The sequence below is a fragment of the Oxyura jamaicensis genome, chromosome 3 (genome assembly GCF_011077185.1).
Source record: "Oxyura jamaicensis isolate SHBP4307 breed ruddy duck chromosome 3, BPBGC_Ojam_1.0, whole genome shotgun sequence".
Taxonomy (NCBI): Eukaryota; Metazoa; Chordata; class Aves; order Anseriformes; family Anatidae; genus Oxyura; species Oxyura jamaicensis.
Window position 1 is genome coordinate 65,042,727 of NC_048895.1, and position 24,843 is coordinate 65,067,569.

The 24,843-nt window shown below is 40.2% G+C and overlaps 1 protein-coding gene across 2 annotated transcripts in view; it reads right to left on the minus strand.

Annotated features, from left to right (window-relative positions):
- PKIB (cAMP-dependent protein kinase inhibitor beta) overlaps positions 1–24,843 on the minus strand; it is a 54,152-nt gene that overhangs the window by 14,856 nt on the left and 14,453 nt on the right. The window contains exon 1 of one of the 2 annotated variants that reach the window (XM_035322548.1): positions 6,345–6,480. The exons of the other annotated variant lie outside the window; for it this stretch is intronic. The gene's annotated coding sequence lies outside the window, so the exon portion shown is untranslated. Of the gene's footprint in view, positions 1–6,344; positions 6,481–24,843 lie in introns of those variants that run through there. 2 annotated transcript variants of the gene reach the window in all.

Sequence of the window (24,843 nt, forward strand, 5' to 3'; positions counted from 1 at the left end):
AGCTGCAACAAAGCCTGCTTGTCATTGTCATTAGGGTATTTCTAAATCTAGCATTTTTCGAGTTTTTATTATTTGTCTAGCTTCTTTAAGAACCAAATCAAAAGGCAAAGCTGTTGACAACTTCAAATAATTCACTAGTGCTAGCACCTATTCCACTTTATTCACAAAGAGCAAACATCAGTTTGATAGCTGCTTGGATGTTTGAGTGAAGTGTTGGGGTAATGGCTACAAGATAAGGTTCTCAGGGTTGCTACCGACTCAAGTTCTTTGCTTTCACCATGAAGGTTTGCATAACTATTTCCCCCCATAATTTATTCTTTCTCTCACTTTGGTTACTTCTTCTACCCACAAATGACCTGGGTTTCCTGAAATATTCTTCTAGCTCACTCACAAATGCTGCTGAAAGTCCAAACCAGAATACTTCTTTTAGCTTTCTTTAGTGGATAGGATTTTGGAAAGCAAAATGTTTTTGCTCAACTTTATGAATGTTTATTTAGGTAGTAAAATATTGTTTTATTAACGCAGCTCAAGGGTAGTAGAAGGTCTTGAATTTTGCAAATATAAGTGAGCTATTGTAGGATAATTCTATAAAGCCATCCTAGCTTGAAGAAGAGCTGCCACATCCAAAAGGTTTTGCAAAGACATTTTCCTAATTAATAAAATATATTTTCTGTCCCTGAAAACTTTTTTTTGCAAACACATCCTTAGGCCAACACAGGGACTGGAAAGCTCTGCTAAATCACTTTGATTCAGACTGCCTTCGGAGGAAGATGAACCAATGCATGTTGCTGTGCTTTTCACAGTAATCTGATGACTTCTAAGTAAGTCCCAGCAGAAAGCAACCACTTGATATGTGAAGTCTAACACAAACAGAACAGAGCTCACCCTGAGCTGTAAGTGAGCCTGGTGCACTGAAGCACCCCTTAATGAGTTATAGAAGTCTCTTACTGCCGTGCTTGACATCTCAGTGACTTTAACATTCACAGAGATGAAAAATCAATAGGACATAAGGTTGCATTTTGAGAGTTTGTGTTGTACTGCTTTTCTTCACCCTCTTCTAAAATTGTTTTTTAAATCTGGATCATCAGTTCCATTTCTTTCCTCCCCTCTGTATGTTGCATTCAAACTCTATTTATGACTTAGCATGTATTTTGCTTCATATACAATATTTCTTCAATATAAAATGAATAATTTTTCATGTTAATTTCACTTTTTGACACGTATCATGTTTATTCTAATATAATTCCAATCAGTCATATATCTTCTATAGCATAACCGTTCAGTCATGATAGTGAAACTGTTTACTGATTTTAGCGAAATTTTGGATAGAAAAAATCTGCCTCATCCTATGGTGACTCTCCAAGAAAATAGACTGAGATTTGAGAAATGTGTCTGCCTTTAGCTTTATAATTAAGTTAAACAATGACTTTGATTCATGAGACTTCCCAATCATATTTACAGAATATTTTAATGTGCTGATTGATTAAAAAAAAAAAAAAATCAATTACAATTCACTGAAATATATACCCTGATAGTATAAGTTTACATTTTGATCCTGCAGTTAGTTATGCACATGGTTAACTTTATCTAATTGGAAGGCTTCTGCTCTTTCCATTCAAATCTGACAGTACAGAAAGGGAGCTAAACTAGGAATATGCACTGTAACCTTCAGGCGTAGATCACTGGGTCAGATTTGTCCCACTCAGACTGGGAGACAGCAGTCTTCTCCAGTGGATCAGACGCTTAAATGTTATCTAAACCTCCACAGAATGGGGAGTATGGCAGCACAGATATTTGAGAGCATCTTGTCCCAGCTTTCTGGGAATGAGCCAGGTACAGCCTGCTCCCACTGAACAGCACTGCTGAAATTGAATTTCAAATAAATGAAGAAAATACCCCTGAACACACAATCTCTTGAGGACTAAAGATGGAAACAAGTAGGGTATATGATTAGCCACAGTACACACTAAAAACTTTTTCTTTGCAACTTATTTTGGATTAATTTTATGCTCAGGTGAAGGGTTTTATCTGCAGCACTCTACTTGCTCCTGCCTCTCTATATTTAGATGACTGTTTTTTTTGTTTGTATGTTTGTTTTTCCTTTGCAGCTCTGAAAGGATACTACTGATCACAGCGATTTATAAACTCCCTGACTTTCATGCTATTTCAGAGTGTCTCTTTTCCCTAAGAGAATAGGCCTAATAGGTGAAATTCATACTAGTTATAAGGCTAAACAAGTCAGTGGAATTGCACCTGGGATTCGTTTGGTTTAATTTCTTTAGCCTTTCAATATACTTCCATTTTATGAAAGCATGAATCATCTCTATTACCCTCCAATGCCCTTGCTCTAGGACATTAAACAGCCTTACCATCTCTAAGCTTCACAGTCATAGAGTAGCTCAGGAAAATAGACATATTTCAATCAAACTTCCAGTAAAATATACTAAGGAGATGGTTTTATGGTCTGCCTGGGCTTATCTGGTAATTGAGGAGAATTATTGTCTCTTTAAAAAAAAAAAAAAAAAAAAAAAAAAAAAAGTAAGCTCTAAAACCAGATCTCTGCCTCCAAAGATTATCACCTGTTGTTCAAGAACAAACACCAAACAGCTATTTCTATGACATGTACTGAGCCAGTCAGATAATTTCCACATAGTTGAATTAATGTTTTAAATTAATTCAATTAAAATTACCTATAATTAAGACAGGTGGCTTTCAAAGAGTCATTTCCATTTTGGTAAATGATCCTTCAGTAAACATGCCCTTCTACCAAAACATCTGGATAAAATGCTTTAAATAAGAACCAAGGGAAAAATAAAAAATAAAAATAAAATATAATAATAAAAAAACTTTTTTATATCCCAAATGATAACAAGGCTATGAAAACAACCAGTACAAATAGGACATGTTAAAAGATGACAGAGGAGAAAGTTTTTTTTAAAAAAAAAAAAGTGTGCTTTTATAAATGACTTGAATCAAGCGTGGCTAGATCCTTCAGCTATTTTTAGCTGGAACGTAACTGAGCACAGAGCTTTTATTTAACTTCCTTAATCTACATGGGCCACTGATGCATAAGGGAAGGTGGAGGGGTGGAAACCAAAACATTAAAAAGCTTTGTCCCTTGTCAAGTCTTGCTCCTATTTGTCATGCAAATAACGTTAGTTTGCAGGCCTGCACACCTATTTAACTGGATCTCTTGGTTATAAAAGTTTAACAATTTAAAAATCCTTGTTTTTATTGTTATTAATTTAACATTTTTGTCTGTTGTATTCTGAGTGAGAGACGGGCTTAATTTTGACATACCAGACCGGAGCTTTTCTCCCACAAGCAAAAGCAAAAGGAACAAGCAAGACCAGTCCAAGCAAGTGTTTTACTCTGTTTTTCTGCAGAGCAGAACTGGGTGAGATTTCCTACTGAGAGGGAGGCAGCTCACCACAGACACTGTGCTTGCTGTTCAAATCACTAGGTGACGGAGCTCTGATGAATGAGTGCCTGAAAGGACCACTTCCAAGTTGGTTACGAATTGCTTTTCTGTGGTGACATTTTGTAACCTTAACATTTTATGTTAAACTGGAATTACCGCCCTTGCAAGCTACTTGGAAGATTTTGCATCCTCCACGCAGCAGCTGGCCGATGTGCATACCTGTGTAACGTGTTGTGTGAGATCAGGAACTGCTGAATGCTCACAAATTTTTCCCATCTGCTAAGCTAATGACATCTTCTAAAATTTCTATGAGCATTTCCTTTTTTAGCACTGCCAGCATAATCATATTACAGCATGACACCAGCAGTGTAAATTAATCTTTTTTTTTTTTTTTTTTTTTTTTTTTTTTTTTTTTTTTCTCATGTAAATTCCTCGGAAGAGGATTGCTCCCCAATTTGTCTTATTAAGCAGACAGGGAAAAAGGAAAACAGATAGGCATTATCACCAAGCATAACTTCTGTTTCTAGACAGACTGAAACCAGCACAAAAGCAGTTTTGGAGGACACATTCTACAAAGATGTATCTTTCCCAGAAACACACAGACCTAATTTCATTGCTTCATGGGAACTCCAAGGGAGTTTTTTTTGCAGAAGTATAGAGTTGAGCTTTTCAAAACAAACCCCTAGAAATTATAGTAACTGTGTTAGTGTATAACTGGTGTTCTGTTTAATGTTGTTCTAGCACTCCAAACATTTACTTCTTGTTTTACATACTTCTGCATTTACTTTGCATTTAAGACTTTATCTGAAAAGACAAAAATAAGAAGGATGCTTGCCTTGCTTTCCCGTTGAACATGCATCCTCAGAGATGGTAGATTCTGTTTTTCTAGACTCCAGTCAGCATTGGAGATGAGTAGGACCTACACTTCCCTCCTAGAGTCCTATATGAATCTGGGTAGAGAACTGTAGATGATGAGATTTCAGGCAACTGGCTTTTCTGCAGATGACTACTTGTTCTTGAAGAGCTACAAAAGGCTACAGGGGCCATGGGAGACATTTTTCTCTGATCTTTGCCACATTTAAAATAAGCACTTTGCTCACTTTAAAATAAGCAGTTGCAAAGTTTATTTTATTCATGAGTTTGAGGTTTTCCTCAAAAAGGGGGGGAGGGAGGGGGGGAAGAAATAATTCTGTATTTTCTTGGTTGCAGACAAAAAGACATGACCCTTTCACAGATCTTTATGCTGCACTTGTTCTAAGACCACAGGTCACATTCAGTTCCTTATAACATCAACAGTACAGATTTGTTCAACATGACAAAGGTTTAGGAGAGAGTTGATAGAAATCTCTGCAAATATCCCTCCAAAAAGTCTTGTTCATTCATTCTGAGGAGGAAAAAAAATAAAAAAGGCAGGGTTTGTTGTTGCCTTGGAAGTTGTAACACCTATCCCGAACTTTAAAGAGTCCATCAAATTCATGAAGACTTTATAGAGACACCATAGGCCAGGTCCAAGCCCAAACAGTGCTTTGTGTTCAGTGCTGTTCGTGTCCAGTGCTCCATCTCAGGCTCCCTCTGGTCACAGAGAGCTCCAAAAGCCTTGCAGTGATACAGGTGTCTACAGGACAGACCTGACAGCCTGCATCTGAAGGGTCACATGGGCAGTGGCTCTCCCCAGTTTTGCCTGATGAATCACTCTTCCTCTCTGAAGGAGGAAGAGCTGCTTCCACAGAAAAACTGTGGGTACTGTACTTCTGTACTGCTCACCAGAGAACTCTTTAAGGCACTGACAGTCACAGCCCAAGAGCAAAATCTGAACATAAATCTGGAGGTTTTTTTTTTTTTTTTTTTTTTTTTTAATCTAACCATATTCATTATACCAAAGAAGATTCTTACTCTGCTGTTTCAATGGAGGGGCTAGAAAGACTAAAAAACCCTTCTTGATCACATGTATGTAGAGTCCAGCAAGCAGGAGAACATCAGAAAGGCTAAGCATTTTTAAATAAAAGGGTTCTTTTTTGCTTGCTTAGTTTGTTCAAAGCAATACAGAGACAAGCACAGCTCTTTAGCTAAAGCTCATTAGGAATGCTAGACACTTATGAAACTTCATAAAATATTAAAATATTAAAAAAAAAAAAAAAACAGAGGTAGAAAACACAAATGGTAGAATACAGCAGATGAGAACATAACTACTCACAGGACAGCAAGAAGGGATATTGAGTATCAGAGAAACAACTAGAACATTATCTCAATTTCTGGCTTTCAACTGACTACAGCAGAACACCAAGGGAAAGCTGAATTGTGGCCAAGAGGGAAACAAAGCCTGAACACGTTTCAAATAAATAACAACACATCCACATACAGGATCATATGCCTTACAGGTAGAATTCTGGGCTTCAACATTTCCATTTATGGCACTTCTGGTACAAAAATCAGCTTTCTACACTCAGTCCTTAATAACAGGGTCTTAGAATGAATTCTCCATCCTCCAGTAAGAGAGGCAGACTCTCCGCACTTGCTGTGCTGCTACATTCACTTCAAAGGTAGTAATTACTGCCTAGATGCTAGTTAAGGAAGCAAGCTGTGTCTATTCAATGGCATTCTGCTATCAGAAGCGATAATTCAGAAGCTGTCAATAGCCAGTCACGACGACACTTTAGCATAAAAATTGCTTTCACACTTATGAGATAAATAATACTTTCCCACCCAATTGGCATCAAATGTCTACAATAACAGATATTCCAGCATCTACACACTGAGTTTCACAGCAGCCAAGAAAGCTACCTGGAAATAACCACGTTGCTTAAGTTTTTAATAGCTGTCAGCTGATTTGCATGGAGAACTGACTTGTCAACAGGGAAGAGGGTTACCTACTATGGTCTGTTGGCTGATCTTGCCCAATTTTTTTCCCCAAAATGCCAAGTACCTTAAAGTTCATGGCTCATGTATGCCTTCAGCCCCACAGCACAGTCCTTCTGGAACAGGGGCTGGGTATGAGCTAAAAAGAGGAGGGAGCCACCAGTAGATCTGTATGCAATCACTGCGAGGGATATCCAGGAAGGCAACAGCAGCTCTGGCTCCCACCACCCCCTCGAAAATAACTTGCCATCACACAGCTACCAGAGAAGCAAATTGCCAATGGAAAAACTTTGCTGCTTTTAAAACTCAGGAGGGCTGAAACAACTTGATGTTGTACAAATAAAAAAAAAAAATCTCTTGTGTGCAGAGAGTGTCAGCAGGGAAAAACAAGAAAAGGAACGCTGAAGAAAAACAAACTTCTCAGTCAAGGAAATGACTCAACCGTTTGTACAACGGCAAGAGAGTCTCTACCTGACATTTTTCAAGGGTCAAATACACACAAGTGGAAGGGGTGATGGGATTTGATTTACCACCGGATAGGTTTCTTCCGACACGAAGGACCCAAGCTGAGTAAAACTCTACTGCTGTAAATCCAGAGCAGTGCCACAGGAGTTGTGCTCCTCTGGATGTACACCAGGGCAACTGAGATCAGGGTCATCCACAAACCGTTCATATCAGCCAATTATTTAGTTACTAAAGTGAAAAGAGCTCATATAAAACGGGACATTTTAGTGGATGTGTGTGGAATCATAGTCAGTTAGCAGAAATAGAAATCAATTTGCATAGATATATTCTCCTCTTGTGCACTGTCATCTGTATTTTGAATGTTTAATCTAGACATAAAAAGAAGAAATTAAAAAAAAAAAATGTTTAAATGGTTATATTAAGTTAGCCTTCAAATCTCTTACGTATTTATTTTAGTATACTACAAAACCACATTAAGTCTACACTGATCTACCCAATAATTCAGCGCTTCCCAACATAATGTTCTCTTCCCCGTATTTTCTCTTGAATGACCATTCTTCCCTCTGGACTTTCAGATTAAATGATATTACTCCATGAAACCCTGCACAAACCCAGCAAAAAAAACCTTGACTGTAGGTACTAGTTATAAAAAATGACACTCCAGGAAGTTACTAGAATAGTAATACAAAGATCAGCATTTTGAAGTAGGTAGGAGTTTGTTATGGAGAGAATACTGTATTTCAAAATGCTGCAAAATCAATTGTACCACTTCTCCACCTCCACCTCAACACCTTTGCAAGAGGAATTGATACAATAAAAAAGAATACATTTACAAGATAAATTGCAGTCTTCTCTGCAGCTTTTAGCACTCTGTTAAATTAGTTTTCTTCTTGTGCTTGTCAATTATGCCTGCGTTATTGGCTTAGATTAAATAACATCATCCAGAAAACTTCAGCAACACAACCATCCTTGGCCACTGGTTATGAGATATGCTTCATTTATTTTACCAGTATAGTTGTAAAATAAAGCAGGAATGGGGGTCTACCTAAGATCCAGGATCTGAAGGGACTAGCATTAGTCAAGGGAAACAGTAAATGGTATGACAGATGGTCACACCTACCTGTGCTGCTGGAGCAGAAAAGGATGTGGTTGTCATCATGCTGATACACATACACAGCCCAGCTCTGGAAATGTAATAGCCGGAGCTCTGTTAGTCCCCTTTTCAACCCATTTTCTTTCCTTCTACCTTCCCTTACCACCTCCTTCAGTAAAATGTGCCTGGTGTCATTAGGGAACCACAGAACTGCAAATGTTTTCTCAGGGTAAAACATTCTCCCATTCCAAACTTGTTGTTTACCTGAGGACTGAAAATCATGTTTTTAACTCAGTTGCTATATTACTGGACAAACGGTACAGTCAGTGCTCTGAACCACATCCTCAGCCTGAAACACTTTCTTTGCACACATGCCCTTTCAAACTTGACATTTCATGTGTTGGTTTTAGCTGCTTTATAGTTACCTAAGTGCTGAGGAGAGGAAGAAAACAACATGCAAACATAAAAGGTCTGTTGATGGGTTCTCTCTTTTCTGTTTTAAAGTTCAAAAGCATACATATAATACATCTTTTCCGCTCTACAGAGCTTTCACTAGCTAAAGGATATTTTTTTTCTGAACTGTTATTGCAGTTCCTGAAACTGTGACTCAGCAACCAGTCTCACACTTAGAAATTTGGCAAATGGCTTGGTGCCAGATAAACTATTATCCATCTAACAGCTTCCTCATAAATAGCAGGATGCTCTAATGCAAACTCACCTACTACCTGTGTAAGGACAGATTATTTTCTGTAAATCCAGGTAAACTTCATTGGTCTTGCAATGCTGAAAGCATTCAGAATTTTCCAAGCAATGTGATGTTTGGGCTGTGGAAAGTCTATTCTGGCATACCATCACTAATTAAGAAATAATTTTACAATTCTCATTTCAAGAAACTTATTTTCCAAATAATACTGCTGAGACTTTTCCTTGCTGGCTTTTTCCATAGTAAGAAGTTGTACTCAGTTGTTTTTTAAACAGATGAAGAAAGTCTTCTCAATTTAAGTTCAGTACGTTCAAGCGCAGTTAAGTCTGTCCTACTATATGCCAACCAAGCTATCTTGTACAAAGTCTGTAAAGGAATTAGACTATGAGATATGTAATTGATGTCCAGAATGCTTTTATTTTTATAGATTAAATGCTTACCTATGCATATAAAGGTCATTTCAGGTTATCTGTAATTAGCATTTATTTTGTGTTAAGGCATGGATACTGCATTTTACATATAGCTCTTACACCAGTGTCTGGGGACATATGTCATCCAAATTCTTTTTCCTCTAAATGCCGTTCCAATGGCTATTAAGGTAAGGTGACTAAAGACGAAAAGAAATCTCTCTAAATTTGACAGGATATTGGAACTGTTCAGGCTCATACTACAGCTGATGAAAAATATCCAACCAAACAAAAAAGAAACAGCTTCTCTCTAAAGTGAATAAAGATGGGAGTAAAGCTCCCTGTTAGCAGCCATAAGCAAAACGAAGCTTTTTGTGGATTGTCACTATGAAGGCCCAATACTGTCCCTGACTCCATCTTGCCTCATTTCTTGTTCCACAGACCACAGTGCTTTGCAACATCTGGGAGTGGATTCTTCCTCCTTCTTCAGCCAAGGGCATGTGTACACATAAGATGGGTGCCACAATACTTTCATTTGAGGTACCAGTCCTGCAAGGAGGAATGAATCCAAACCACGTAAGTAGATGCTGAAGCGTCTACAAAGATTGATGCTTCAGAAAACTGCTTCAATCTACAAATCTCATACTTGAAAGGAAAGCCACCTGGAACTAAACAACTGATAATACCTGGGAGAAGGACATGCCTAGGTATCCTACCCATGGCAAGGAAGTTAGGTTGCCAGGAAGTACCTCCATCCATTCACCAGCAACTTCATCAGAGGAAGAAATAATCACCTCTGCAATGACTCCTTCAAATCACTGAGCAGAACTCCGTCCTCCTTTCAAAAATGTGCTGAGAGGGGAAGACGTAGGGCTCTGAAGGAAAACTGGCTTCAGCTTCTGTTTCCTAGGTGAATGCTTTGCTCACTAGGGAAAAGATTAAGCTGAGCAACAAGCACTTTCCATTGTGCATAAGATAATGGAAGTAATTCTAAATTAAATTCTGTCTTTTTGAAGTCAACTAAGTTTTGCCATAATCTTCACACTTTAACTTCTAATACAATGCCTCCTTCAAGGGAAAAAAAAGAATTATGTCACAGAAGTTGGGGTCGGGACTGACATTAGTCAGGCCGCCACCTGAAACACAGAAGGAAAATATTATGCTTGAAGCCTAAAGATTGCTTCTGTAATTTATGCAGTGACTGATTCTTATACAGGAAGAGTGCGCCCTTGGTGTCATTGTAAGGTTCACAATTCCACATTTCCAACTGAGTCCTTGGATGACTGTGCTCATTTTGTCCCCACAAATCACGAATTCTTACCTGTCTTCTTTTTTAACTATCTCTCAAATCGATGGAAAAAAAAGTGTTCACAGCAACGAGCTGTCAGTAAAACCAAAGCAAAATTAAAGTAAAACCACTGTGTGTTTATTTAAGTAAGACTTAACACTAAAAGCATTGACCATGTTCCAAAGAACTGCTGAGTATTTCTCTGAAAGAGTATTTGCTTTGCATTGCCAATATTACATTGGCAAGGTACTGATAAGGAAAGCACTAAGAGGACCCATCCCCTCAGACGCATCCCAAGTTAATCACTGGATTTGAACTCAGCAACTGCTGAGAAAACAGTGGTGACAAGATGTCAAGGCAGGTATAACTAGATGATATGAAGCACCTTTCAATAGACAAACTGATGAGCCTACACCACTGTCCACTTGAGGCCCTATGTTTTCTGGGAAAGACTCTTTGCTCTCCTTACGGTTAGCCAATCTAGCAAATTTCTGTTTCAAAAGTAACATTTGGGGGGAAATGATGCATTATCAAAGATTCAAGAGTGTCCCAAAGAGAAAGTGTCTTATATACTTCATCATAATTTTAGAAGCATTACATGTAATTAATCAACATTAGAAATCTGACCGAGTCCTTTCATTATAGGAAAGAAAATAAATTCTGCAATTTTCCTAACTTTATTTCACTTTGATTATTAAGTCATTATTTCAGGCTATTCGTTGGTACATTTTAGATGATGTCTTCATCTCTTCCCATTCTGTATGAATTCTAACTTTGCTGCTGAAAAAAAAGCAAAAGCTTTCTGAATTTTTCCCAAAATCTGCTGAAGAGGGGAAAGGAAGAATTAATATAATTAGGAAAAATACAAACGAGTTCAACTTCATCCTGTCTAGTCTTCTAAAAGAATTCTACATATGAAAATGGATTAGGATCACCAGTTCCGGGAGAACTCAAAAACCTAATTAAAGGAAAGTAAAGTATCCTACTTGACTTTGCTGAATACTTTACAGATAGATGGAGCGAACAAGACAAGAAGAAAAAGCGGGGTGGGGGGGAAGGTGGAAGAAAACTCTGATGGTTTCTCAGACATCATGGTCTCCTTATGCTTGCTTCTGAATATCAAACAAACAAATTTAGGGATATCCCAAAATGTCAGTCTTCTGGGGAAGAAAAAGGAGCAATCATTTCAAAACAAAATTTTCCTGTTTGACAATTGCTTACACGTCCTGGTTAAGTACCTCTTTTATGAAGACAAGGTAGGGTTTTTCTCAAAGAAAAGGTATGTCAACATCTCAAAACCAGCACACTTTTTATCATGCCAAGGCTCAGTTGGAGGAGATCGGCAATGATATTTTGTATTAGTGGTAGGTCTCTGAGAGTGGCATAGGACATGCAGTCAGGAGGAGATAGCTGGGACAGAGTCAGAAGCATAGGATAAAGCATGGCTGAAAACTTGGTGATATATAATAACAGAAAAATTCAAGTTGGAAGAGACCTCAGGTCATCTGCTCCAATTTTCTGCTCAAAGCAGGGTCAACTATTCAGAGCAGTTTGCTCAGTCATGTTTTGAATATGTCCCAGAATGGAGATACTTTTCCAAGGATGGAGACTCCACAACCTTTCTGGGCAATCTGTGCCTGGGCTTAACTGCCCACGTGGTGAAAAATTTTCCCTTACCTCAAGTCAGAATCTGCCCAGTTCTAGTTTATAACTGTGGTTTCTTATCTTCCCTGCTGTGCAACTCTGTAGAGAGCCTAGCTCTGTCTTCTCAGTAATCCTTTGTAGGTACAGGAAGGCCAGTCTGAGATCCCCCTGAAGTCTTCTCCAGGCTGTTTCTGCCCCAGACCTTCAGCTTCTCTTCATAGGCTAAATGTTCCTCAGCTTGATGGTCTCCTGCTCCAGTTTATCAACATCCTGTTTGTAAGGCAAGGACAAAGCTGGACACATTCTTTCCAGGCATAGCCTGACAAGTGCAGCCTGGTATTTCATTACACCTTCCTTGCCACCAGCATGCCCTGCAGAGTATGTTTATCTCATTGTAGCCAACACACAAAGCAGGATCAGGATGGTCACAGTCACAGGGAGTTTTCAGGTTGAACTGCTTTTGCCCACAGGTGTGCAAAAGACAGGGAGCTATCAACCGAAGCAATGTGACTTTGCATCCTAAGAGCCTCCATCTTTCTGAAACTGGGCATGGCACCAGCTTTCCTGTTAGGCAGAGCCAAATCACAGTACTCCAAATCAGGCATCAAAAATCAGCTTTGTTCTTCTGAATGGGGCTGGCACCGAGACTGGTTTCCAGATGGTTTTCTGTTGTGCGTTTCTATTGCATAGAGGAACACAGCAATACCAGAGGAAAAAGCCTTTTTCCAGAGAGAAGCAAGAAATCATGGAAACTGAAGTAAAAATATGAGGGCTAAGGCAATAATTAGTAAATTAAGTCACTTCCTGTGTTGCTCTTTTCTCAAGTAAGGAAACAGCTGTGGAAGCTCTCACTTTCATGCCAAACAAATCAATGCTTGACTCTCCAGTCTGTAGTGGCCTTGGCTGGCATTTTCCAGTCTCATTTATACAGTTATATGCAAAGCAGACAATTACCGTGCTTATTATATCTTTATTGACAAAAATGGTCTTTGAAAGGACAGATGCTCTTGTTTACCATCCCCTCAGATTTCAGTCAGTCTCTATATCAGTGTTTGTACTCTATGCTATACCAAGTCTGACTTCTTTTGCTCTTTATCTGCTTTTGATATGCAATTTTTCAAACAGCTTGATGCCTGTATTAAGGGCTGGTTTGATTGTTTCCGTCTTTTAAAGTGTTTCTTACAGCTCACTGATCTCAAATTCATTGATGAATATCATTAAAACTCAATGGGAGAAATCAGTTTAAGGATTTGACCCCTGTACTAATTCTGGCTTCTAACAGAAGCTAAGTATGGCTGAAGGGCACACCCCTAATAATACTGTAGGGACACAACAAAGCTGAATTAAAGGACTGCTGACATGACTCACCTTTAGCTATTTAACTATGTTCCATCTATTTATTGTATTTGAGCCCACTTTCTACATGGCAAAAGGCAACTCAAACACAATAAATGTTAATGCCAAATCAATGCACTGAACTGCGGTGCAATATCAAATCAAATGCCACTTTTACTCCAAAGCTGTAGAACTATTCGTCACTGTACCACATAGCTCCAATCCATCAGAGCACTCAGTGAAGTGTTTAATTCTTGTAGTTGGATGCTTAAAAACACATACTTAAGCACTCTGTAGAGCTGGGGCCATAATTGCTTATTTGATCTTGTTTTCTAATTTCACCTTTCAAAAAGCAGTCACAGGCTTAAAAGAGACCACCAAGAGACAACAGGTCCAAATATTCACATTTCTACTCTAAACTCTAAAGAGTCCTGAGTATTTTTTGACTTTTACAGATATTGGGGAGAGCTGAAGTTACTTAACAACTTAAAAGATTAAGCTTTACTAAAATTGCAGAAATTTGCAAGCTTTCATCAGAAAAGTTTCTGTCGTTATTAAACTCTAGGAAAATGTTATTTTCTAATAGTGGACCTTTCCCTGACATCCAAACTCCTGTATCTGGTACACTGACAGACATGTAGTCATGGCCTAGAGACCAAACCCTCTGAGGAGACCCAATGAAATCCCAAGTCATGAAAAACAGGATTCACCTTGAAGCTCATCTCATCCTGCCTATGGGCAACCACAGCAGGCTGAGCCTGGAGCTCCTTGCTGCTGATGAGAAGCAGGCGGTGGGGTGGAGGAATTGGGGCAGGAAGGCACGGTACCCTCTGATGCCATGGCTTCTTCACCCCATGCCTCTTGACCACGAAGCCATGTCATGGTTTCCTCACTCTGTACCAACTTGCCTCTTTTCCTTCCATCTTACTGATGCAGAATTCAAGCTAATAAGCTCTGTGAGCTTATTATTCTTCAAATGAACTATAAAGTACCTGTCTTGAAGCAGAAGTTCAGGATCTACAAGCTGTGGAAGCCAAAAGATCAAACCTTGAAGACAAGTACTGTGCAGACAGAGGGTCAATTGTAGGGTTAGGGGCACAGGTTAAAAGTTTATGAACAAGAGTAACATTACTGCTGGCTGAACTGTGAAAAGGCAAATGTGTGGCTGCAGTGCTAGGGCCTATGAAATACAAACTGTTAGCAAGAAGAATTTTGAAGAGCAACGCAATTTAATTTTAATCACCGGTCAGAGATTTGGGGAAGGCTGAGGAGGAGGAGGTTTGGGCTTGCCGTGTCCACAGTGCAACCCCAGAGATGCTAGTGTGGAAGTAAACACCTTTATTGACAGGACCTAGCAGAAGGTGGACATAAGTAGAGCCACATGGACGTCACCAGTGCACCTATGGGGTGGATCTGGTAGCCTGAGACACAGAGAAAGTCACAGACTCAAAAGGGGCTGGAGGAATGTCAGTCAAAAGCATCTTGCCTTTCCTCTTAGGCTGGTGGAGCTGATGCTGCCTGTGTGTCACACAGAAAGGGAGAGGGGATAGCAATCTCCTTCCAATACCAGTATGTAATCTTGGTGACTCGCAGTCAGCAAAGTCACACAGACAGACCTCAGTCTGAGTGAGGCTGCAGACTATTTCTGCGCAGGTTATCATACTGTGCACAGGATTTTTTAAGTGCAATTATAGTCTCTGACATTCTATCTAAAAAGAGTTATCACCATAGTAACGCCAAAATCATACAGCTCGGCACACCTGATACCAATCAATCTTGAAAACATCTTTTTAAAGAAACAGGCTCCTGGAAAACTGCAGTTGGAGGTTCCTTTTTGCTACCAAGAAGATGCTCTCTTATAACAAAAATGGAAACTGTACATTATAATCTTCTCATTCCTGCATTCAATCCTAATACCTATTTATCAGTTTTAAAAAGGGGATAGAAAATAAAAAGGGCAGCGGTTCTGTGCTGGAAAGAGTGACAAACGATGAAGTACAGCTGGCATGTTAATGATATGTTGCATTTTGTCCCTTGAGCATTAACTGTGGCTTCTGAGATTAAAATTTGTGCTGAAACAAAACATGGACATTCCAACCGTAATGCCTCTTCAAATTCCCAGGATACCAGCTTTCCCCTCAAGTGTTAAAAAACAGAAATTTTGTCAGCACTTCCTTTTTTCTTTCCAAGCTTGCAATTTACTTCAATTGATTAGAGTTGCGTTTCTCTGCATGGGTAAAAAACCCTGAAGAAAAGCACATTTAAGGAAACGATTTTTCCAATCAGTTTGCAGAGCAGGCTGCTGGGCACTACGGCTTCCTGAAGTGCCTTCTGCCATGGGCCCTCCGCACACATCTTGCAGCCAATGCACCAACGAAGCTGCTGATATAGCGTGGTTTTGTCTGTTACTGGTTTGTTTTTATCTCTGCCCTAGCAGCCTTTGGGCGATATGTGCAGTGTCTGCTGCTGTGCCTGTTTCCACAGCCTGCTGCCTTTCATTATTCTAGCAAAGCCACTGCTAAAGGCGGATGGAAATAATTCCATCATATAACCCATGTACAAAGTTCGACTAGCCTCAGCAAGTTAGCCCTGGTATTTCTTATTTGATCCTATCCCAATTATCACTGCATTTTGAAAGCCTATTACTTCTTAATTTTCCTTCAAAAAAGACTGTTTCTCTTCAGATGGTTTCCATCTTTGTCACCTTCCATTCATCTATATTTTATTTTTCAAGTAAGTCACCGCTGTAATCATTCATTGTGACAGTGCCTCTCTTTTATTAGGCATGATTTCAGAACAGAAGAGCCATAGAATTTGCCAATGCCATTGATTGACAATAGCTGGATATCTATCTACCATAATGCTAGTAACAAATTTGCTTAGAAATTCTTCCTCCTACACTCATCCTGGAGATGAGTGTAAGAATATTATGAATAAACACTGTATCGGTCTAAGGAGGTAAGGAGACATCCTTCACTAAGCCTGCTGAAGCCTGTCCCCATTTTGCCATTCTCTCAGTGCTGACCCACCAGAACAGATGATGTGCACACAAACTGTTTGAGCTCCTCTGGGTGACAGTGCACTGAAATAGATTAGAAAAATGCCTCCACAACTCATTCCCAGAGAGATGGTCATATCCAGGACTGATTAACTTCCTAAATCATTAGGTGACCACTTCAAAGAAAGCTGTTATGCTCCCTTCACTTTTAAGAATGTTATCAAGATTTTTATAATAAATAGAGTAATTTGGTACTTATGACATACATATAAGGCAGCTGTTAAGATAAGCACTTACTTACATCACTTTGCACATATCACAAGTGAAATGTGAAACCACAAAAAGGCACAGATATTTGTATTGCTTAGATAGGAAAAAAATCCAGTTGCCTTCAGTTTTAGTGCACTGTTGGCCTCTTTCCTACAGGTGTGCTCCAAGTCCAAAACAAGGAACAGAGACAGAACTAAGCTGCTGTCTGTTTTGAAGCTAGAAAAATAAAGGGAATTGCTGATATGTAAACATTTGCAGCAGAACGTTAACACACATCATTAAAGTTAAAGTGCCAATTTGGTGAAAAGCAATCATCTTTGTAGTTCACTTGTACAAATGAAGTTCTGCAGTAATTCCCCCAAGATGTTGCCATGCAATACCTGAAAGCAATATGAGGTATTTGTGCTATCTGCAGCACTTCAGAAACCAGCACAGGTGGTCATGAAGCTCTATTATGCACAAGGAAGCTGGGCTACACATCTGCTCTCATAGGGCATGGATGTTAAATTTATTCGGCTGCACTTCTGACTTGTCTCCCGGCATGTTGCATTAGTCTTCATCAGGGCAGCAAATCCCCACAGGTAGAAACATTTGTTCCAAAAGCAAAATTAAGAAGCCACTAACAGTTAACCGAATTTCAAGCTATGCCATGGCCCAATTACAGTTTTCAAACTGCACAGGAATCAACTGCAGAAGAAAAGCACTGATTTTGGTGAGGATCAAAGACCATAATTTGATTATATCAGTTACCTTTTCTAAAGATAAGTGGCAAGGGAAGATCAGGAAAGTGCAAATGAGTAGTTAGAGCAACTGATAAAGCTACATGTAGCCTTCTGAGCTTTATCAGCTTATTGGAAAGAACTGAAACCCCATCCTTCCCAAATTCTTAGTTTAAAGGCAACAGTGTAATATGTACAGTGAAACACACAGAAAGAGTCTACCCTCACCCTGAAAGAGTTTAGCCATAAAAAACTCATTTACCACACATTTCAGCCTGGAAGGACTTCCTACTCCGCCACCAAGGAAAAACCCAGTTAGGGAAGAGAATACCACATTGTATTTGCCACATCAGAACGTTGATTCGTTTCCCATATTCACTTATAAACCAGGGGTCATCACAAAGAAAGGTGAGGGTCGAAACACTTCATTAATATTTCCATTACCTTCTCTAGCAGATCGTTGTATGCTTTTGCTGACTTCAAGATCACAAACTCTTCACTCCTATGCAGCTGACTCAGGAACACTGTAGAAGTCAACAGCACTGCAATTTTGCAATGTATGCTAAACTGATGCTTTCTGTTAAGGTCGTCTTTCTTTACCTCTGTCCTTATGCATATGAGCTTCAAATATCAAATATCAGACTGTGGACACGACTTGCACCTTTAAAGTTTTTTTTTATTTTTTTTTTATTTTTTTTTCCCCAGTGCTGTCTTAGAAATACAACCTTTATGTAAGTACTTCTACTCTGTGACTTTTTTATCTCCTGATGTTGTAAAGTATAAATAACTATAATAAATAGCTTACTAAAGATTTATTTATACAAGTAGAGACATCAAACCATTATCTGACAATATACTTTCCTTTTGTACTACTGTAAAATTGTAGGGAAATTATACTGGCATGACAAAAATTTTGCCCATAAGAAGCAAACAACTAGAACAGCAAACCAAACAAGCAAAGTAAGTCAGTTCCCCTTTCCAATTCAAAATTGCCTCCCTGGCACCTGTGTCAAAGACGCTATTTTGCTAGCCCAGTTTTAATTTCTGAGCCTCAGTATTATCCCCTAGAAGTATTTGCTCACTTTTTTTCCCCTCCACTTTCTGAGACTCAGAGAAGAGCAAACAGCAAAGACAGAGCTTGGCTTCTCTGAAAGGATTTGCCTTCATCCTGAGATAGTTAATACTGATGCTGTACTGGGATACTGGGACTTTTATTATTATTTTTTTTTCTTGATTTAAACTTGAAAAACATCAAAACCAACAACATCCCTCTGAAGCACTGAGGAAGAAGGGCACCAGCTCAGAGCATCGTGGTAACTCAGCCTGAAGCTGTCTGAATAGCATCAAGAACATCTGAGGACAGAGACATGCCTTCTAACAGAGGATTTATGGTTTTCATTTACCTGGGCTTTAGACGGAGCAACCACTACTTACTAGCTATGAAACCTCAGAGGAATTGCTGCTACCAGCCGCAGCCCACGCTCCCCTTCTCCAGCCATACCAGTGAAGGGCTGCAGCAATACGAGGGTGTGACAGCCAACAGCCCCTACCAACAGGAGTAGACAACCAGGAGCAACACAGACACCCCCTGCCAACCCATGCAAGCCTCCCTCTGGCAACTGGGACTCGCAGCTTGGGGACGTGTGTGTGCTCCCAACCCCATATTCCCAGAGACAGACAAAAGCTGCATTGTGCAGAGCCCTGGAGCCAGCTGGCTGGTGAAACAGGGGTTATGCCTGGGCCACCTGGTTAGCCCTCCCCGCAGTATGGGGGCATCCCTTTTTTTTGTCATGCACAGTTTAAGACTCCTTCTCCACCTCCATCCCCTTCACTTCTGTCTTTTTGCAAATAATTTGACCTATTCAGAGTAAAATGGAAATTCTGGGGAATTTGAATGTGCTAAATGACAAATACTTGGAGCATAGCTTTGAGGACCCAGATGTCTGATTCACGCATCATGGAAAGTCATGACAAATGTCAGTGCACTCTCCAGACACTCACCTGCCACTGTTTTCCCAAGGTAGCCTGGCCTTTCACAGTCATTCTCAAGATAAAATGTAAAAGGTTACTGACATGGCAACAAAAGAAGACATGACGTATTATAGCTGCTCTTATGATTTTAGTGCATGCTCTCTTTTCAGAATGAATCAGAACCAAACTAGGCCAGCAAAAGCATCTCCACTCCTAACTCTGGCTTCTTTTGGAACCAGGAGTGAAGGCAACTCCAAACACTTACCTCCCACATGCATCCATTCCTTGTCCAGACTGTGAACTGGAGAAAAGTAACCCAGAGGAGACGGGTCTGTCCCATCACACATGGAAAGAGCTAGCCGGTAGACAACAGGCTAAAGAAGTGCATATTAAAGAGGCCCCCACTGTTCAGTTCCCGACACACCTACCATTTGGCTCATTCTGTCTTTGGGTTAGTTTGCATCTTTCTTAGGAGGCAGCCTCCAAAGTGCTGATCTCTGCTGAAAGACATTTTATGCCAGCTAAGGAAGGCCACAGGCTTGCTGGCCAGGTAAAGCCCTGCAGCAGGTGAGGGACCAGAACGTCAGCCTAGGGACAGAGCTTTCACAGGCTTCCTGCCTGCTCACATGACAGCAAGTACAGCATCTCTTCGGCCACAAAAGGACAACTTGCCCTTTCCTCTAAAATGTAAATATGGTGTGGGTTCAGTCTGTGCAGTGCTTTTACAGAACATCTTTACCATGAACACAGAGCAGTTTTAGAGATTTCACCATCCTTTTTGTGAGAAGTTTCTACATGGTCTCTCCAATGCAAAAAATCCTTTATCACAGTCCCCCCCCAGCCCAGTATAATTCTATTGATCTGGATGTCAGTGTTGCAAGCGTCAGTGGTGTACCTACATAGTCCATAGAGGCTATGAAAAAAAAAAAAAAGTGCGAGAAAAAAGAGGTTTCTATATTAAAGAAATAAAGATATGAAGTTAACATGGGTTGAGTACCTGATCCAACTTACAATCAATGAAGTCTGAAGGCAGAAAATTTCCAGGATCTGAGAGTCAGGATAGGGCTCAAAAAGTGGGCTGTTGTATAGGCTTGGACCAGCAGCATAGAGTTCTGCCTTTAGGACATCTCTGAATCTTAAGAAGATGCACAACTCATGCATTCCTCCTCATGCAGCCTATGCTGAATGTGAAGAATATTGTCAGGCCTGATTTCCACACTGTAAACCCATATTTTAGAAGTTTATCTTTCAAAAATGTATGCAGCTTATCAATTTCCACATTCTTACCATTTCCAGACAGAGATATGTGGGCTCTACATCAGAACAGATAAAAGAGGTTAATTCAATTTCTGATCTCACGTTGTAAACTATTAAGCTACACAACTTGTGTCACAAGCATTATCTACAGTGAAATAAGGGGAAAAATGTATTTCATGAGTTCTGCTTTTATCAGGTCTTAACAAAAATGTCTACTAGCTGATCAGTAGGTTAATCTTATGCTTAAACCTCATCCACTTACAGTTGTGGCTCCTTCCTCCACCAGTTATGTGTGTAAGCAAAGAGCACTCTACTGCTTCAAAATAAATTTCACAGCTGCAGAGAGAAAAAACCTTTTTAGTACCCTGTGTTACTACTACTTACTCATAAGTATTTCAAACTCTTGAGATATTTAAAATCTGTTCGCAGCATTCAGGAATAAGCACCCTGAAAAATGTTGTTTGCCGCAACAGAAAACTAATTTTCAAAAACAAGTCACTCTACAGCAAAGAGGCCTCAGTAAGCATCCTTCCTGTAAAAACTCTGACTGTAAGCACTTACTGAATTACTGACTGCAGACCTGCTGAGTTATCTGCACTTCTCATGTGGGGGCTCTACAAACTCTGGCTGAATGACACAATGGAAAAATCATCTACTCTAGTTAGGCTTGATTTTAATGATGTAAGTTTACAATTTTTTGTTGAACTTACATTTTCTTCTCATCTTCAAATGCGACATTAAGGAGCTCTACACTCCTGCTCAATAAGATCTTATAAATCATCAGGATCATTTTGGTTTCTTCCAGAGCTGTGATGAGTTCCTATTTTACTTAACTCCTTTGAGATGTCTGAATGCCCATCTTCTGAAATCAAAAGAGCAGATAGACAACCTGAAGGGTGGTCACTGTGCATAACAACCCGTCTCACCTCAGTACTTCTTTGTGTGCTGAGAGGCAATGCTCCTGCCTCCAAAACTGCTTACCCTGTAAAGTACCAGCCATGTACCAGCACACCTGAAGTGGACAAGGAAGCAGTGGTGACAGCTGGGCTAGTGACGAGGAGATAATTATAACAACTGGCAGATGGCACCGAGGAAGTAGCAGTGCCATGAAAAGAAATATGAATCTGGCAGTAGTGAGGCTTGGCTTTGAAAAGACTATCATTCTGAATTTCCTGATCCTTGGCCAGGACCTCTGTCAGAAATCAATACTGCAACTTCCCACACCTCCATAGATGTATGGTTTGCTTTCCATTGCACATGATCTTAGCATTTCAGATATCCACAGGATCAATAAGCAACAAATCTCAATTGTTTCCAGGACCAAACTTGCTTGATGTCATGCAGGTGTCATTATGGAGCAATGACTGGATGTCTGAGGCAAATCTATCCCGGACCTGAAAACTGGATTCAACCTAAAGAGATGATTGAGGGGTCTAGGAAGTAATTAATATTGTTGAGAAATTCAAGAGAAAGAGAGCAAAAATCTATCATCAGCTACTAAACACAAAGATACTGCATCTGGCTCAAGTAAGCATGAGCTGCTGAGCATTGTACAAATGGAGAACATAAAGGGGAAGTACTGTTGTGTGTTGATAGTCTTTTTCCAATCCATTTGTTTTTGACTTCTGTCAGAGGCAAGACACTGTACACTACATAGCCATTCAATCTGATCCAGTACAGCTGTTCTTGTACTCTGCAGGAAAACATGAAAATTAAAAAACAAACAAACAAAAACAACTTACAAATGAAATCCCCAATGTGTCACTTCAAATCAAATGAAAAACTTCCCTCCCCTTCCACACCAGAGACGTCCAAATCATTCAGTCAACATTAATTTGGGTAAATCCATTTCTTTCTGGACACCCAAGTACTGGCATGGCACAGCGCAGCACACAGAGATTTCTAGTTTGGTGTTGGCATCCTGGTGCTGTGGCAAGGCAAAACATGACATTTTCAATGAAGAAAAGATCACAAAAAATATTTTCAGTTTTGATTTCCACCTCCAGAAGCTAGTGTACAAGACCTTCCCCAGCCAGCCTTACAGCAGTCCCCTCCAGATGGGAAGAAGTCCCTTCTGTGGCAAGAAAAAGTCAAATGGGTCTGCTGATTTTGGAGAGGCATAAAGCAGAATCTGGAAGTGGAAAATACAGGGGTATTTTGGGCTAGTAAGGCATTTTGTTTTCAAATGAAAATGGGAAAAGACCCTATTAACTGTTCATTCAGTTTAGTTTAGATTTCAAAGAAACTGAGACAATGAGAAAGAGCTCTAAAGATTGAAAAAGCTCAATCAGAAAAGAACATTAAGATTATCAACTTTGTCTTCCTATTGAAGTTGTGTGACCCCTCCACTTGTGCTGAACTCTACTCAAATGTTAAAATGGAAGTTTTGCAGCATACAGAGAGATGAACACACAGGTTTTTCCATTTTGATAATCCCTAAAGCCCTGCCACTCTCCACTGGTGGCTGCAGAGGCATCCCTCCAGTGCTGCAGGTTGCCCTTCTGAAAGGGCAGCAACTGGAGAAATCAATTCCTAAAGCAGTGCTCTTTCAAGCAAGGTGATACCAAGGAAATTTAAAAGTCAAATGCCTCAGAGAAATAACACCTGCTCTCCTGTCTACAGAGACATCCCTGACATTGGGCAGTCAGGACATGACAATTTATGTGCTACATCTGCATAAATAAAGCTATCAGCATAGATGTGAGCACCGAAGTCAGCAGTTCCAAAACTAAATCCCTCTTTAAAAAAACATGATTAGAAGGAAAAGGATGACAGAAGCCCAGAGCCACCTTAGCCACAGCTTATGTGGTTGCTTATCAACCTTCAGCTGAAGCAATCTGCTGTCCCACCAGGGCTTGCTTGCCAAAGGCTGAATGAATGGCTTTTGAAGGTGAGGTTCAGGGAGCCCCAGGGAAAGAACATAAATCACATCTGATCCCTAAGGAGGCGGAGAAGAACAACAGAAGAAGGTTTTCTTCAGGTTTTGTTCTTGCAATATGCAGACCACACAAAGCTGCAGCTCAAGGTGTTCCCTGAGGGTTAGGGCTGTGCCTCTTAGCTCTCCCCTGAACAACAGCATCTCTGCAAAGAGCACGAGAGAGAAAGCAGAAATCATTAAATCCCAGCCCTACCCTCTGCGTACCCCATCTACAGAACAGATTGCTTTTCAATACCCCCCAGCAAGAACTCTTGCTGCTGTCAGAAGGATAATTCAATTTTACCCATAATGAAAACATGGTATTTGTATTTTCAAGTAGCAATAACAACAACAACAAAAGCATAGCTGATGTTAGCAACAGGAGGATGACAAGCCTAAAGAGAAGCAAGTGTGTTTGAACGCTACCATCCTGCGTCCAGAATGACCACTGCATGCACCATACTGCCTCACCTAGGACAGGCTGATTTTCCCTCCCCAGATTCAAGCCACTTTACCAGTGCTCATCCTCTTCCCTTTCTCCCACCCACGCTGTTCTGCACAAAACCTATGTTTGTTAGCACAAGGGTCTCTGTCATGCTGGCTGTAGGACCACGTTTGTCAGCATTTCTTTTATCCGAGCAGGCTGACTGACAGCACATTACTTTGCATCAGGTATCACCGAGATCAAACCTCAGATAAACCAAGGGAAGGAAGCCTTGGCACACTGTATATCCAAGGATATCACATTGATTATAACTAAAGGTCACCTCTGGATTCAGTGTGCTATGAAACCAAGCCTCAGGCATCCTAACGGTATTCTTGCTTTTCCGTCCTCTGTGTATATGGTTTATGTATGACAGGAGACTACTTATTCAGCTTTTAGCAGCCTGTAAATGAATGTAATTCTGATTTTAATTCACTAGCTTATTATTCCTGGTCCATCCCTCAACTATGCACAGCAACAGAAAGAATATATTGATGTTTATGCACAGACCACTTTGCTCTTAATAGGTCACTTATAGCAGACATGATTTAAGAAGACATCTCATAAGTCAGCACTGGTGAGGCATCCAGCTGCAGCCCCAGCACCACCACGCTGCAGAAGATGGGGGGCTGCCGGGGGGGGTATGGAGTGATTTAGGAAGCTGCAGCACACAATGTGCAAGGGGAGGCTGGGGGATGTGACACCATTCAGCCTGGAGATGACAAGGCCAAGGTGAGACTGCCATGGCAGTCCTCCACCACCTCCACGGGCTTACTAAAAAGAGATCCAGGCTCTTCTCAGAGTTGGTAAGTCACAACAAGGAAACTTGCTTTGGGCAGAGTAAGAGAAGATTTATAGTGAGAGTGGCCAAGTCCTGGAAATGGAGCTCAGAGAGGCTGTGGAAGATCTGTCCTATCGAGATTTTCAGGGCTCAAACAGAAAGCCCTGAGGAACCTGTCCTCACTTTGATGTCAGCTGCAATAGGTAGGATAGATCTCACAGAAATGATGAGTCA